The sequence below is a fragment of the Dasypus novemcinctus genome, chromosome 4 (assembly GCF_030445035.2).
Source record: "Dasypus novemcinctus isolate mDasNov1 chromosome 4, mDasNov1.1.hap2, whole genome shotgun sequence".
Classification (NCBI taxonomy): Eukaryota; Metazoa; Chordata; class Mammalia; order Cingulata; family Dasypodidae; genus Dasypus; species Dasypus novemcinctus.
Window position 1 is genome coordinate 140,613,081 of NC_080676.1, and position 11,037 is coordinate 140,624,117.

At 34.1% G+C, this 11,037-nt stretch overlaps 1 long non-coding RNA gene across 1 annotated transcript in view; it reads left to right on the top strand.

The window, feature by feature from the left end:
- Positions 1 to 3,536, top strand: part of LOC139438826 (uncharacterized) — a 45,959-nt gene extending 42,423 nt beyond the window's left edge. The window contains exon 3 of the long non-coding RNA XR_011648552.1: positions 3,426 to 3,536. This is a non-coding gene — a long non-coding RNA (uncharacterized lncRNA). The remainder of the gene's footprint in view (positions 1 to 3,425) is intronic.
- The last annotated feature ends 7,501 nt before the right edge of the window (positions 3,537 to 11,037 follow it).

The following is an 11,037-nucleotide window of genomic DNA, read 5'->3' on the forward strand; positions in this document are numbered from 1 at the left end:
AAATTTAGTTAAGCCCTCCAATGGGACACTTTCATCTGAAAGCTTGATTTCCATAGGCTTGGAATTTCCACAATCAGTTTCTGTTTTCTTTGAACCTGACAGTTTAGTTTCCTTTGGAAATTTCCTCAGCTAAATGCCCAGGCTCACCATTTTCAAATTGTGCCTTCCATAAAACACCAGGAGTTAAATCTTGCTGTCTCTACAACTTTAAAAAACATATTGCCTTTCCTCCAGTTTCCAATAATGGTTTTATCATTTACTTCTAAGGATCATGAAAAGTCTCTTTAGCATCCATATTGCTATCAACAGTCTCTTCAAAGCACTGTAGGTGTTTTCTTCCAAGCATCTCCAAATTCCTCCAAAAAATGCCCCCTAACCATTCATAAAACCATTCCGGCATTTTGGCAATTGTGAAAGAACATCCCCACTCCTCAGTTCCAAATTCTGTATTAGTCAGTCAAAGGGGTGTTGATGTAAAATACCAGAAATTGGTTGGTTTTTATGAAGTGTATTTATTTGGAGTAGGAGTTTACAGTTATCAGGCCATATAGCATTAGAGTCTTTCCTCACCAAAGTCTATTTTCATGTGTTGGAGTGAGATGGTTGTGGATATCTGTGAGGGATCAGACTTTCGGGGTTCCTCTGGGCTCAGGTCCTCTGTTTCCTCCACAAGGTCAGTTGTTGTCTCGGAGACTCTCTAGGCTTTGTCTCTCTACACAAAGTCAGCTACAGACTATCAGGTGAATGGCTCTGTCTCTTTCACTGGGCTCCAGCTTAAGACTTCGACATCAGACTTCAACATCAAAACTCCAACATTAAAAGCCCTACACTCTGTCCTTTGCCATGTCTTTTATCTGTGAGTCTCCACTGACCAAGGGATAGGACTCAATGCCCTAATGATGTGGCCCAATCAAAGCCCTAATCTTACCTCAATCATAGCTAAGTACAGAACAGATTTCAAATATAATCCAATATCTATTTTTGGAATTCATAACCATACCACACTGCTACACCATCCATCAGGCACGTGGGATCTAAGCCCCCTCTGGATTTAGAGGTGGAGTGGACATTGCCATCCTAGGCTCCTCAGGATGGAGGAATAAAATATGGATTAGGGTGGAATTACTGGTATTCTGCTGTAAAATTATTGTGACTCTAGCAATGGAGTCATTGCTAGATGTCAGGACAGTGGGGCCACAGTAGTTGTTGAGGGCAAAGAGAGGGAAGAAGAGTTGTGATATGGGGCCATTTTGAGGACTTGAAGTTGTCCTGAATGATATTGCAGGGACAGATACAGGATATTATATATCCTGCCATAACCCACTGAATGGACTGGGGGAGAGTGTAAATTACAATGTAAACTATAATGCCTGCTGTGTAGCAGTGCTCCAAAATGTTTTCATCAAATGCAATGAATGTGCCGCATTGATGAAAGAGGTTGTTGATAGGGGAGGAGTGGGGGTGAGTGGGGAGTGGGGTATATGAGAACCTCATATTTTTTAATGTAACATTTTGTGTGATCTATGTATCTTTAAAAAAAGACAATAAAATATTTTTAAAAATAAATCTATGCTTAATCAAGGACAGTGAGGTAGATATACAGAGATGAAGAACACAGAGGAAGAGATAGCTTGATAGACAATGCAGAGGCCCAGGAAAAGTGATGAGTCTGATAGTCTACAGCTGACCTTGTGAAGACACCAAAACAACTGAGCCTGGAAAGAAATGGGTCCAGGGAGAGAGACAAGCCTCATACCAGCCTACAGCTGAAATCAGAAGAAGCTGAGACCATGGAGCCTTAAAAGGAAGAAGGAGGGTTGAACCCTCACAGATATTACCTGCCATCTTGCTTCAAAACACAGCAAATGGCTTTGAGTGAGAAAGAACCTCTTATGGTAGTTCAAGTTGAACTCTAGGGCCTTGTGACTATAAGCTTCTATGCCAAAAAAGACCCTTATAAAAGCCAACATAGTTCTTGTACTTCACATCAGCACCCCTTCTGACTGACTAAAAATATATGATTATGTAATAATTAGCATGATGAATCCAGGCAATATTTATATTAGGTAATACCTAGATGATATTATTTTTTATTTCTATAATGTCATTCCCAGCTTGCAGACTCAGATCCCACTATAACTATATAGAATACTATTCACACTATCTAAATTAAAAAGGGAAAGTTGTGGACAGCAATATGTTATTAATTTGCACTTAAAAATCAGTCACAAACCAGAATATCTCAAGTCCATAGATTATTTCAATATCTTACTAAATTCTGGAAACTTGGAGAAATGAAAATTACATTTAGATTTGATTAAGACAAAATTTTTTAAAGTATCTTATGTGCTGATTTAAGATAATCTGGGTTTTTAATTATTCAAAATTTATTGATAAAGAATTTTATTCAATAATTTCTTTTAGCTTTCTCAACTATATCTTATGCTTTCAAATGTAACTTGAATAAAGGAATACGGAAGGCAGGATTCTGCTTCCTCTGTATAGTGTTCTAGAAAAAGTTCCAGATCAAATTTTTCCCTAATAATTCTCTTCTCTGGATAAATATCCCCACTTTTTATGTGTACATAAGATTTTTTGTCCAAAGATTTCATGATTATATAGATCAAGAAGGCAAAATTAATAAAGAAAAGATATCAAATTTTGCCACTTATTATGTACACTGGTACATTTAGTACTGAACTTTTTCTTCCATCATGAACTGATGTCACTGTTTAGCTCTCTGATGGTAATTTTATTTTCAAATATTTTATTTTCAAATATTGTTCCCCTGGATTGACAAGTAATGCAACATGTATCTGCTATAAGTCAAATAAAATGAGATAATGCAGGGCAGGTGACAGTGTTTTACATGCTGTAGAGTACATTGAGAATAAAGTCTATTATCATAACTGTATGCCATAACCAAAGAAAGCCCTGAATTTGCATAATGTCTGTCAAGCAAGTTGAAACCAATTATTATACTCACTGTTTGTTGGATTAGAGTTAATTGCCACTGCAAAATGATAATGAAAATCATGACATCCTAATTCAGCGTATACAGCTTATTAGAATTTGGAGAAAAAGAGATGTAAACAATGTGTAATAAAAATAATTTTCTGATATTTTACAAAATAAAACTGCTGGAAATTAAAATTTCAAATACCAATTAGCAATATTTACATTTAATGGCACTTTGAGATAATGTAATGGGACCTTTGTATTTTAACCTCATATCCACAAATTTGCTCTTTTAAATCTTTTTACTTAAACAGTTAGTTTTGAGTATATGCTATAATTTGCATATCAATGGAGAGGTTGGCCTTATTGAATGCTTACTTAAATAATTTAGTAATAAATTCCTTATTTAACTCTTATTTGAAAATGTATGTTTGTTTTTTTGTTTTTTGTTTTCCTTTTTCTCACAGTTACATTCAATGAGTTACGCGGTCACAAATTGAAGAAATACAAATTAGGGAAAATAAGAGAGAGATGGTAAGAGAAAATCTTCCCCCTGCTGATAATTCTTCAGTAAATAACTGCCCACTATCACAAGAATCATTTAAAAAATAAAAAGATTAAAAAAAAAAAGGTCTTTGGAAGTGGATTTGTCTCAACTGATAGGGCATCCGCCTACCACATGGGAGATCCAGGGTTCAAACCCAGGTTCTCCTGACCCATGTGGTGAGATATCCCATGTGCAGTGCTGATGCACACAAGGAGTGCTGTGCCACACAGGGGTGACCCCATGTAGGCGACCCCCATGTGCAAGGTGTGCACCCCATAAGGTGAGCAGCCCCATGCGAAAAAAAATGCAGCCTGCCCAGGAGTGGCACCTCACACACAGAGAGCTGATTCAGCAAGATGATGCAAAAAAAGAGACACAGATTCTGGTTGCTGCTGACAAGAATACAAGCAGACACAGAAAACACATAGCAAATGGACACAGAGAGCAGACAACTGGTGGGGGCGGGGAAGGGGAGAGAAATAAATAAAACATAAATCTTAAAAAAAAAAAAGACAAAACCCCAAAAAGGTCTTTTCTTTGGTAAACAATATTATAGAAATCCTTAATTTTTGTTTATTAATGAAAAGCACCAATAATATTTATATGTACACATATACATATATACACATGAAAACACACTCAATTTGGATGACAAATTGATATATCATATTGCATTACTATTCTTATTTTACAGATGAGAATATTGAAGTACATAAAGACAGGATGGCTGGTCCTGAGTCATACAACTAGTCATAAACATAACCAGAATTTAAACCTAGGTAATTTGGCTATTCATAATCTTAAATAGTATATTATATATGTTCTCAGAATTTTCCTAACAAGTCTCTTCAAAATCTGCCTACCTTTCCTCCTTCAAACTTTCTGTGGCAGCAACTGTTTGAAATTTCATTGGTTCCTCCTTCCTATTTAATTATAGAGCCCTTGAAAACAAATAGGGTATTCTCTTTTTAACCTCCATATTCCAAGTGCCTGACATTGTTTACTAGAGCATAGCTCGTTCTAAATAAATGCTTGGTCAAATGACAAATGTTACTTTTAAGATCTGGTATAATTTTCCTATATTCTGAGGTCCTTCTTTATAGATCTTTCTTGTTCATGATCAAAGATTTGGTTTAAATTTTATATCCTTGCCAGACTCATCATTACTTAAATCCTCATCAGATCCTACACAATTCTTGCCATGTCTTCCTCAGTAGATTTCAGAGTATTGTATATATTTCTGCAACAATACTTTTTTACAGTATATAAGCTTTTAATTTTATACATCCATATCCTTACTAGAGACTGAGCCTAGGGAGCATGCTTTAATTATCTTTGTATCCCAGTGCCCAGTAATGTGCTTACCCTCTGAGAGTTTTAACCACTAAACAGTTCTGTAACTCAAAAGATAAAATTGCCTCTCCTTTGTATATTAATATATTCACTATTACAAGACATTATTAATTTGATATAGCTGTCTCGGACTCTATGTATTAAATAAATTAATGGTACTATATGTAATTATTTTTTGCATGTAGTAAATAAATAAATAAATAAATAAATAAATAAATAAATAAATAAATAAAATAAATTACATCCTAGGTAAAATATAAGTTATAACTCCCTTGTCAGGATATCATTGTGTAGTGGGAAAAAAATTTTTAAAAGTTAAAATTTTGATTACCCTGCCTCCTGCAAATTATAACTTTGATCAAGTTATCATATAGCTGAGGTTTAGTTTGGCATTTTAAAATAATTATGCATACTTATAAGGCTGTTTTAAGGATGAACTGAAAAAAATTATGTGAAAGAATTTTGCAAAAATATCAGTATAGCCTATAAGTTTTTCCAAAAGTATAAGATCCCAAGCTGCCACAGCCTCAATGCACATGTTAAACCTATGGCTTTAAACATTTTTTACTGTAATCCACTGTGTATGTATTATATTTTTAGAATATAATACCCATATTTTATATATTATGCATACAGTTTTATGTAAATATATATAAATTTTCACAAACCATACTTATGTTTGTTTACTGATGCAATGAACTCTAATATTTTCTATTCCATTCTATTCTAAAATTTCATTTAAAAACACTGGTTGGAGCACAATTAATTAATGGATTTTGCTATCCACAAATGAGTTAAATCTTAGAATTTGATAGCTACTTTATGAGAGTCCTATCTTCTCTGTGGAGGGTAAGTGGTGATACCAGGGAAAATAGGATTTCAATGAATTGTGAAAATTATTTTGATAATTTCTTTGGGAAAATTAATAAATATTCTGATTCTCTTCTTCCTTAGGTACTCATTAAAATTAAACTTACCTACTTATTAACAGGTAATTGTGGCCATGCATCTTGCTTTGATTAAAAAATATGTAAGAAGGGACATGTCTCAATCATAGATTAAAAACATTAAGAAAGTACGCATTTTGCCACTCTTCTCTCACATTGCCCTAGCAAGTGTCTCTGCTCCATTGCCAATAGGATGACTGGGAGCACAGCATCAGGTGGCTCCCATTGAACACAAAGATTGAGTCAGAAATAAACCTGTCCAACTTGACTGATAAAGAGGGCCATTTGTGTTGATGTAATGAGCCCCAAATCACTTGATTTGGCATGGTATTTTGAGAGATATAAGCAAAGAAGCTATTATTGGATGTGGGAATAATGGAGACCCATAGGCATTTTGTAAAAATGTAACCTGCAGTAGCATGGAAGACATTTCATCTATCTAATACATAATAATACATAGAACATTAGGGCAAAGGGTTGGAAATGAGAATGTTTGTAGGGTGTGTTTCTGGCTGTTGTTGCATTTGCTGTTAGAAACTCTGGGATGAGGAACAAAATGGAAGAAGAGAGAGTACACAGAAGTGGGGAAATTGCTGAGTTGCAAGTGGTAACTGCTTCTCACCTTAAAAAGGAAATGATAAAACTGAGATCTTTAACAACAACTCAAAAATTATCTCCTCCCTTGAGGCATAAATCAAAGCAAAATCACACCTCTGAAACCTCTGTGAAACCTCAGAGTAAAAACAACTGAGGGTATGTAAGTCAAATAATTATTTAACATTTGGAAAAAGTTCTCAAAAAATGTTGACCAAACTTGTTTTACTAATGCTTGATAGTTTCCAGATGCAAGGAATTTAAATGAGAGAAGCATGAATGGGAGAAATTTAAAAAGATTCTACCTAGCACAATAAAAGGGCCTAAAGATTAATTAAATTAGAAAATTAGACTGTTGTTTCACCTATTCACAACATGTCATCCAGTAGTTCAGAGTTCTTAACCTTTTTTGTTCCACAGACCTCTTTGCCAGTCAATTGAAAACCATGAATCCCTTTAAGTCCAAACTACACTGCCTATTGTATTCTTTGATAAATATATCACACCCACACCAACACTTACTGCAGGGACATGAAATGCCCACTTCCCCCTCCCACTAGTTATTTGTATAGCTATTTGGAAGGATGGGGTGGAATTGGCCAGCAATCCATCCTGGAAGATTCCACTACAGCGAACACAGGACCCTAAGAGTAATAATCATTAACCTGCCTACATGTTGCTCATCACTGTTCTGGGAACCCACAGATGTACTCACTGTTAATTGTTTACTAGGCTGTGTGTACTCTCAAGCTGCTCTGTGCATTAGCTTGACTCCTCTTTGTGGTGTCTAGCCCTGTATAATCTTTGTTCCCCCACCGTACTGGCGCTTGGCTGCCCGAAGGCCATCATGGAGACAAGTGAGTAAATAACTTGAGTGACAGCTGCTGGCCACCCCCATGTTGTTTCTTTGGAATATGGAAGTATTTCGTCAGCCTTTTAGGGCTCGACCCTCCTGCATTACACTTCCCCACAAGAGTAATTTTTTTTTTTTTTTAATTTCAATTCAAGCTCATGGACCCTTGTTAAGAAACCCTGACATAGTTGATGATAGTTGGAAAAGATGAAGAGGGAGGAAAACTGCATAAAATGATTGACTTTTGGAATTCACTATAAAGTTTTGGGGTAATCAGAAACTTTATTAATCTCTATTAGCTGGGGCTCTCCATAAAAAAAAAAAAAGGATATACACATAAATATATAAACACATAAACACATACCTTCAGAGATTTACTATAGAAATTAGATACCATAAATAAATATAAAAATATTTATTCTAGGAATTAGCTCATTTGACCATGAAGATTAGCAAATCCAAATTATATAGTGCAGAGTCCAAGCTTGGAATTCCATGTAATGCTGAATTCCCCAGGAGAAGACTCAAGTTGGGAACTTCATAAAAGATGGTGATGAATTCCTCAGAGGAAGCTGACTGGCTGTAGTAGAGATGGAAATTCTTCTTTCTGTCTGCTGAAAACATTAGTTCTAGTGTAAGACCTACACCTGATTGAATGAAGAGATTTATCTTATTGTTGAAGTCAATCTCCGTTGTTGACTGTACATATAATCAGACAAACTTTTAATCAACCAACTAATGACTTAAATCTGTCTTCAAATGCCCTCACAGCAGCAATCAGGCCAGAGCTTGCTTGACCAAACAATTTGCCACTATAACCAAGTCAAGTTGATACAGAAATTAACCATCTCTTTACTTTATTACCTTAAACAGACACAAAGATATTGAGTTTTACCTTTACAAATTTACAACGTATATCCTATATTTAGACACAATACCTGAGTATTCCCAATTTATCATTGGAAGTACATTTTAATGGATTATTTTCAATGATATGGAACAGAAGACTTACAAAAATTACAAATGTTTTACTGTTTAAAACAGTAAAAATAAAAGTTGGATGAATGAACTAATCTTTATAGTACAAATCTTTTAGGAAGGCATTGGATCTTTATTACAAGTGTAGACTTCATATTGAGCTCATGTAAAATATAGTTTTTATAGTTATATTTTAGGAGTAATCAATATACATATAATGAACAAAATATTAAAATAATTATTGTGAACCAAGTTATTACATCCGTGCATTGTGGGAACACAGGTTCAGGGCACAACAGAAACTTTCAGCAAATTGTAGAGAAATAAAGAGTCCAGAGAGGGAAAATCTCTTCATCACTTACATAGCCCAAAAGAGCAGGGGAAAAACTCTCATCACAGCTGGTCTCCTGAAAACTGCAGAAAAAAACTGGTGACTGAAAATGGCTCTGCATATCCCACTTCCTGCTAGAGAAGAGAAACAAATCTGTACTATTTGAGTGTGGCTTTTATCCACCCTGGGTCTATAAGGGGCATTGCCACTAAGAATTCCTCTTCTGATAAGCATTTGGGGCTTCTTGTTCCCAGTTTCCAGATTTAAGGTCTGGTGGGGCATCATTTTCATTAGACTTGTCATCTCCCCCAGGTTGTTGAATGGCAAACAACAGAAAAGAATGTGGGGGGAGTGGAAGGGTAGATGATGATCTCTTAGCATGTTTTTGTGACTTCCCCAGAGGAGGTGGAGATAGGTGAGATCTGTTGATGGTGACTTACTGGGTGTCTGTGACTTCCCTAACAATTTTCACAATTTAAAAATAATATTTTCAACTAATCAGCCAAATGTTGTCATTATCTAGTAAAAAGATGCCTTTATTTAGAAACTCCAACTCGTAGAGATCATTACTATTGTTCTACTTGTTTTAATGTGTCTAATAAAAGGAACCATCAAATAAAATTGGTGGAATTTAATACTTTTCCATTATCAAGTTTTATAATACAAAAATCACAAAAATATTTTATTTATTAAAAAACATTATAATAATGCATTTGTATAGCTAATTCTTTCCCTGAAAGGTTTATTAATATAATTATTTCACTCACCATTCTAAACTGTAATTGCTTGAATGATAGAAGAGGTCTGCATATTTTATTAATTCAGCTTTTGAATTAAGATTTAAGAACATATGACTTCAGAACCTCCAATCAATTTATGTCTTATAAAGTGATCAGGGCATTTTTTGGACTTAAGAATAACTTTCAGAAAAGTGATCAAGAAGAGGAAATTCACTAATTTTTAAAACCGTCCATTTCTTTTAATTAATTTCAGCTTTAATAAGGGCAATTTAGCACCCTTAACATGAATGATCAATCCATGTTAGAATGGGACATGTTTTTCTTTTTTCACTGGCAAAATCTATGAATAATATTATTAGTTCATGAAAAAATTTTATTTAGCTTTTAATGATCTATTAAGATAATGATTTAATATATCTAAAAATAAGTTGTTTTAAAATTTGATGTTTAGATGCTTAGCAATTTTAATGAAAACAAAATCATCTGACTTGATATTTTGCAGTAATTTACCCACCACATCATCTAATCGGTTTTATGCAAAAGAGATACCATCTAAAAACAAAATAAAAAGATCTCTTAGAAAATTTAATCTGTAAGAATTATTTCATACTTAAATTCTCAAAGGGAAAAAAAGACATTCAACTAGGGAAAAATTGCTGCTAAAGCTATCATTGATATTGCCCTGGATGACCATATATTTGACAGTAATTGAATATAATAGGTACAGTATTATAAATTATATATTATATAATTTGACAAGATTATTGTCAATGTCTTATGAATTATTTTTAAAACATTTATCAAGGTATAATTACATAAAGTAAAATACACAGAATTCAAACAAATATATAAATATATGTAAATAACGTGACTCCAGATATAAGAGATTATCTTCATTCTTGAAAGTTTCTTTAAGTCCCTTTCTAGTTTATCTTCCCACCAAGAGGTAACCACTACTCTAATTATCTATACATTAATTGTGCTTGTTCTTAGAATTTGTTAAATGGAATTACTAAGTATATACTTGTGTTTCTGGTTTCTCTACCTAAGCAATATTGTTTTGAGATTCGTTCTGCTGTTTTAGGTATAAATAGTTTATTATTTTTTATTAGTGGGAAGTTACTCTAGTATTTTAATATATCACTATCTGTTTATCCATGCACACACATGCATATAGATAAATAAAATTAGAGTAGAATTATAAAAGATTCTTAGACTGGTTGACTTCAAGTCAGGTTTTGCAAGGTGCAAAACTGGGTGGTATTATGCAAAGTTTATGATATAATAGCTTTGGAATATTGAACAGAGTAAAACAAGAGTCTGGAAGCAAGTCTTGGTGAGTGAGGCTACAGTTTGGGCACGTAAGCTGCTTGGTTGAGTTACAGAATTTTCTTGAAGGAACAGATTACACCTTGTTCAAGGCCCTCATTTGTTTTTACTAGTTTCTGGTATTGTTTAAAATAAGGACATGGGCCATGTCCAGTTCTTATATTGTTTACACAAGGAGAGGAAATTATATACTTTTCAGGACTCAGTATCTCATCCTTTTATTCATTATTCAGCCTAGGCTGAAAGAGAAATCACTATGGTCTGGTAATGTGGCCATTCTCCATTCTCTGTACTACCGTTTGATGTTTTTTGGTTGTACCTGGATTTCTGAAGGTAATGCTTCAACCTGTGAAGGGTCAGAATTTCTTGTTCTTTTTTTGGAAGAATATTTGTGAGTCTTTTCATGA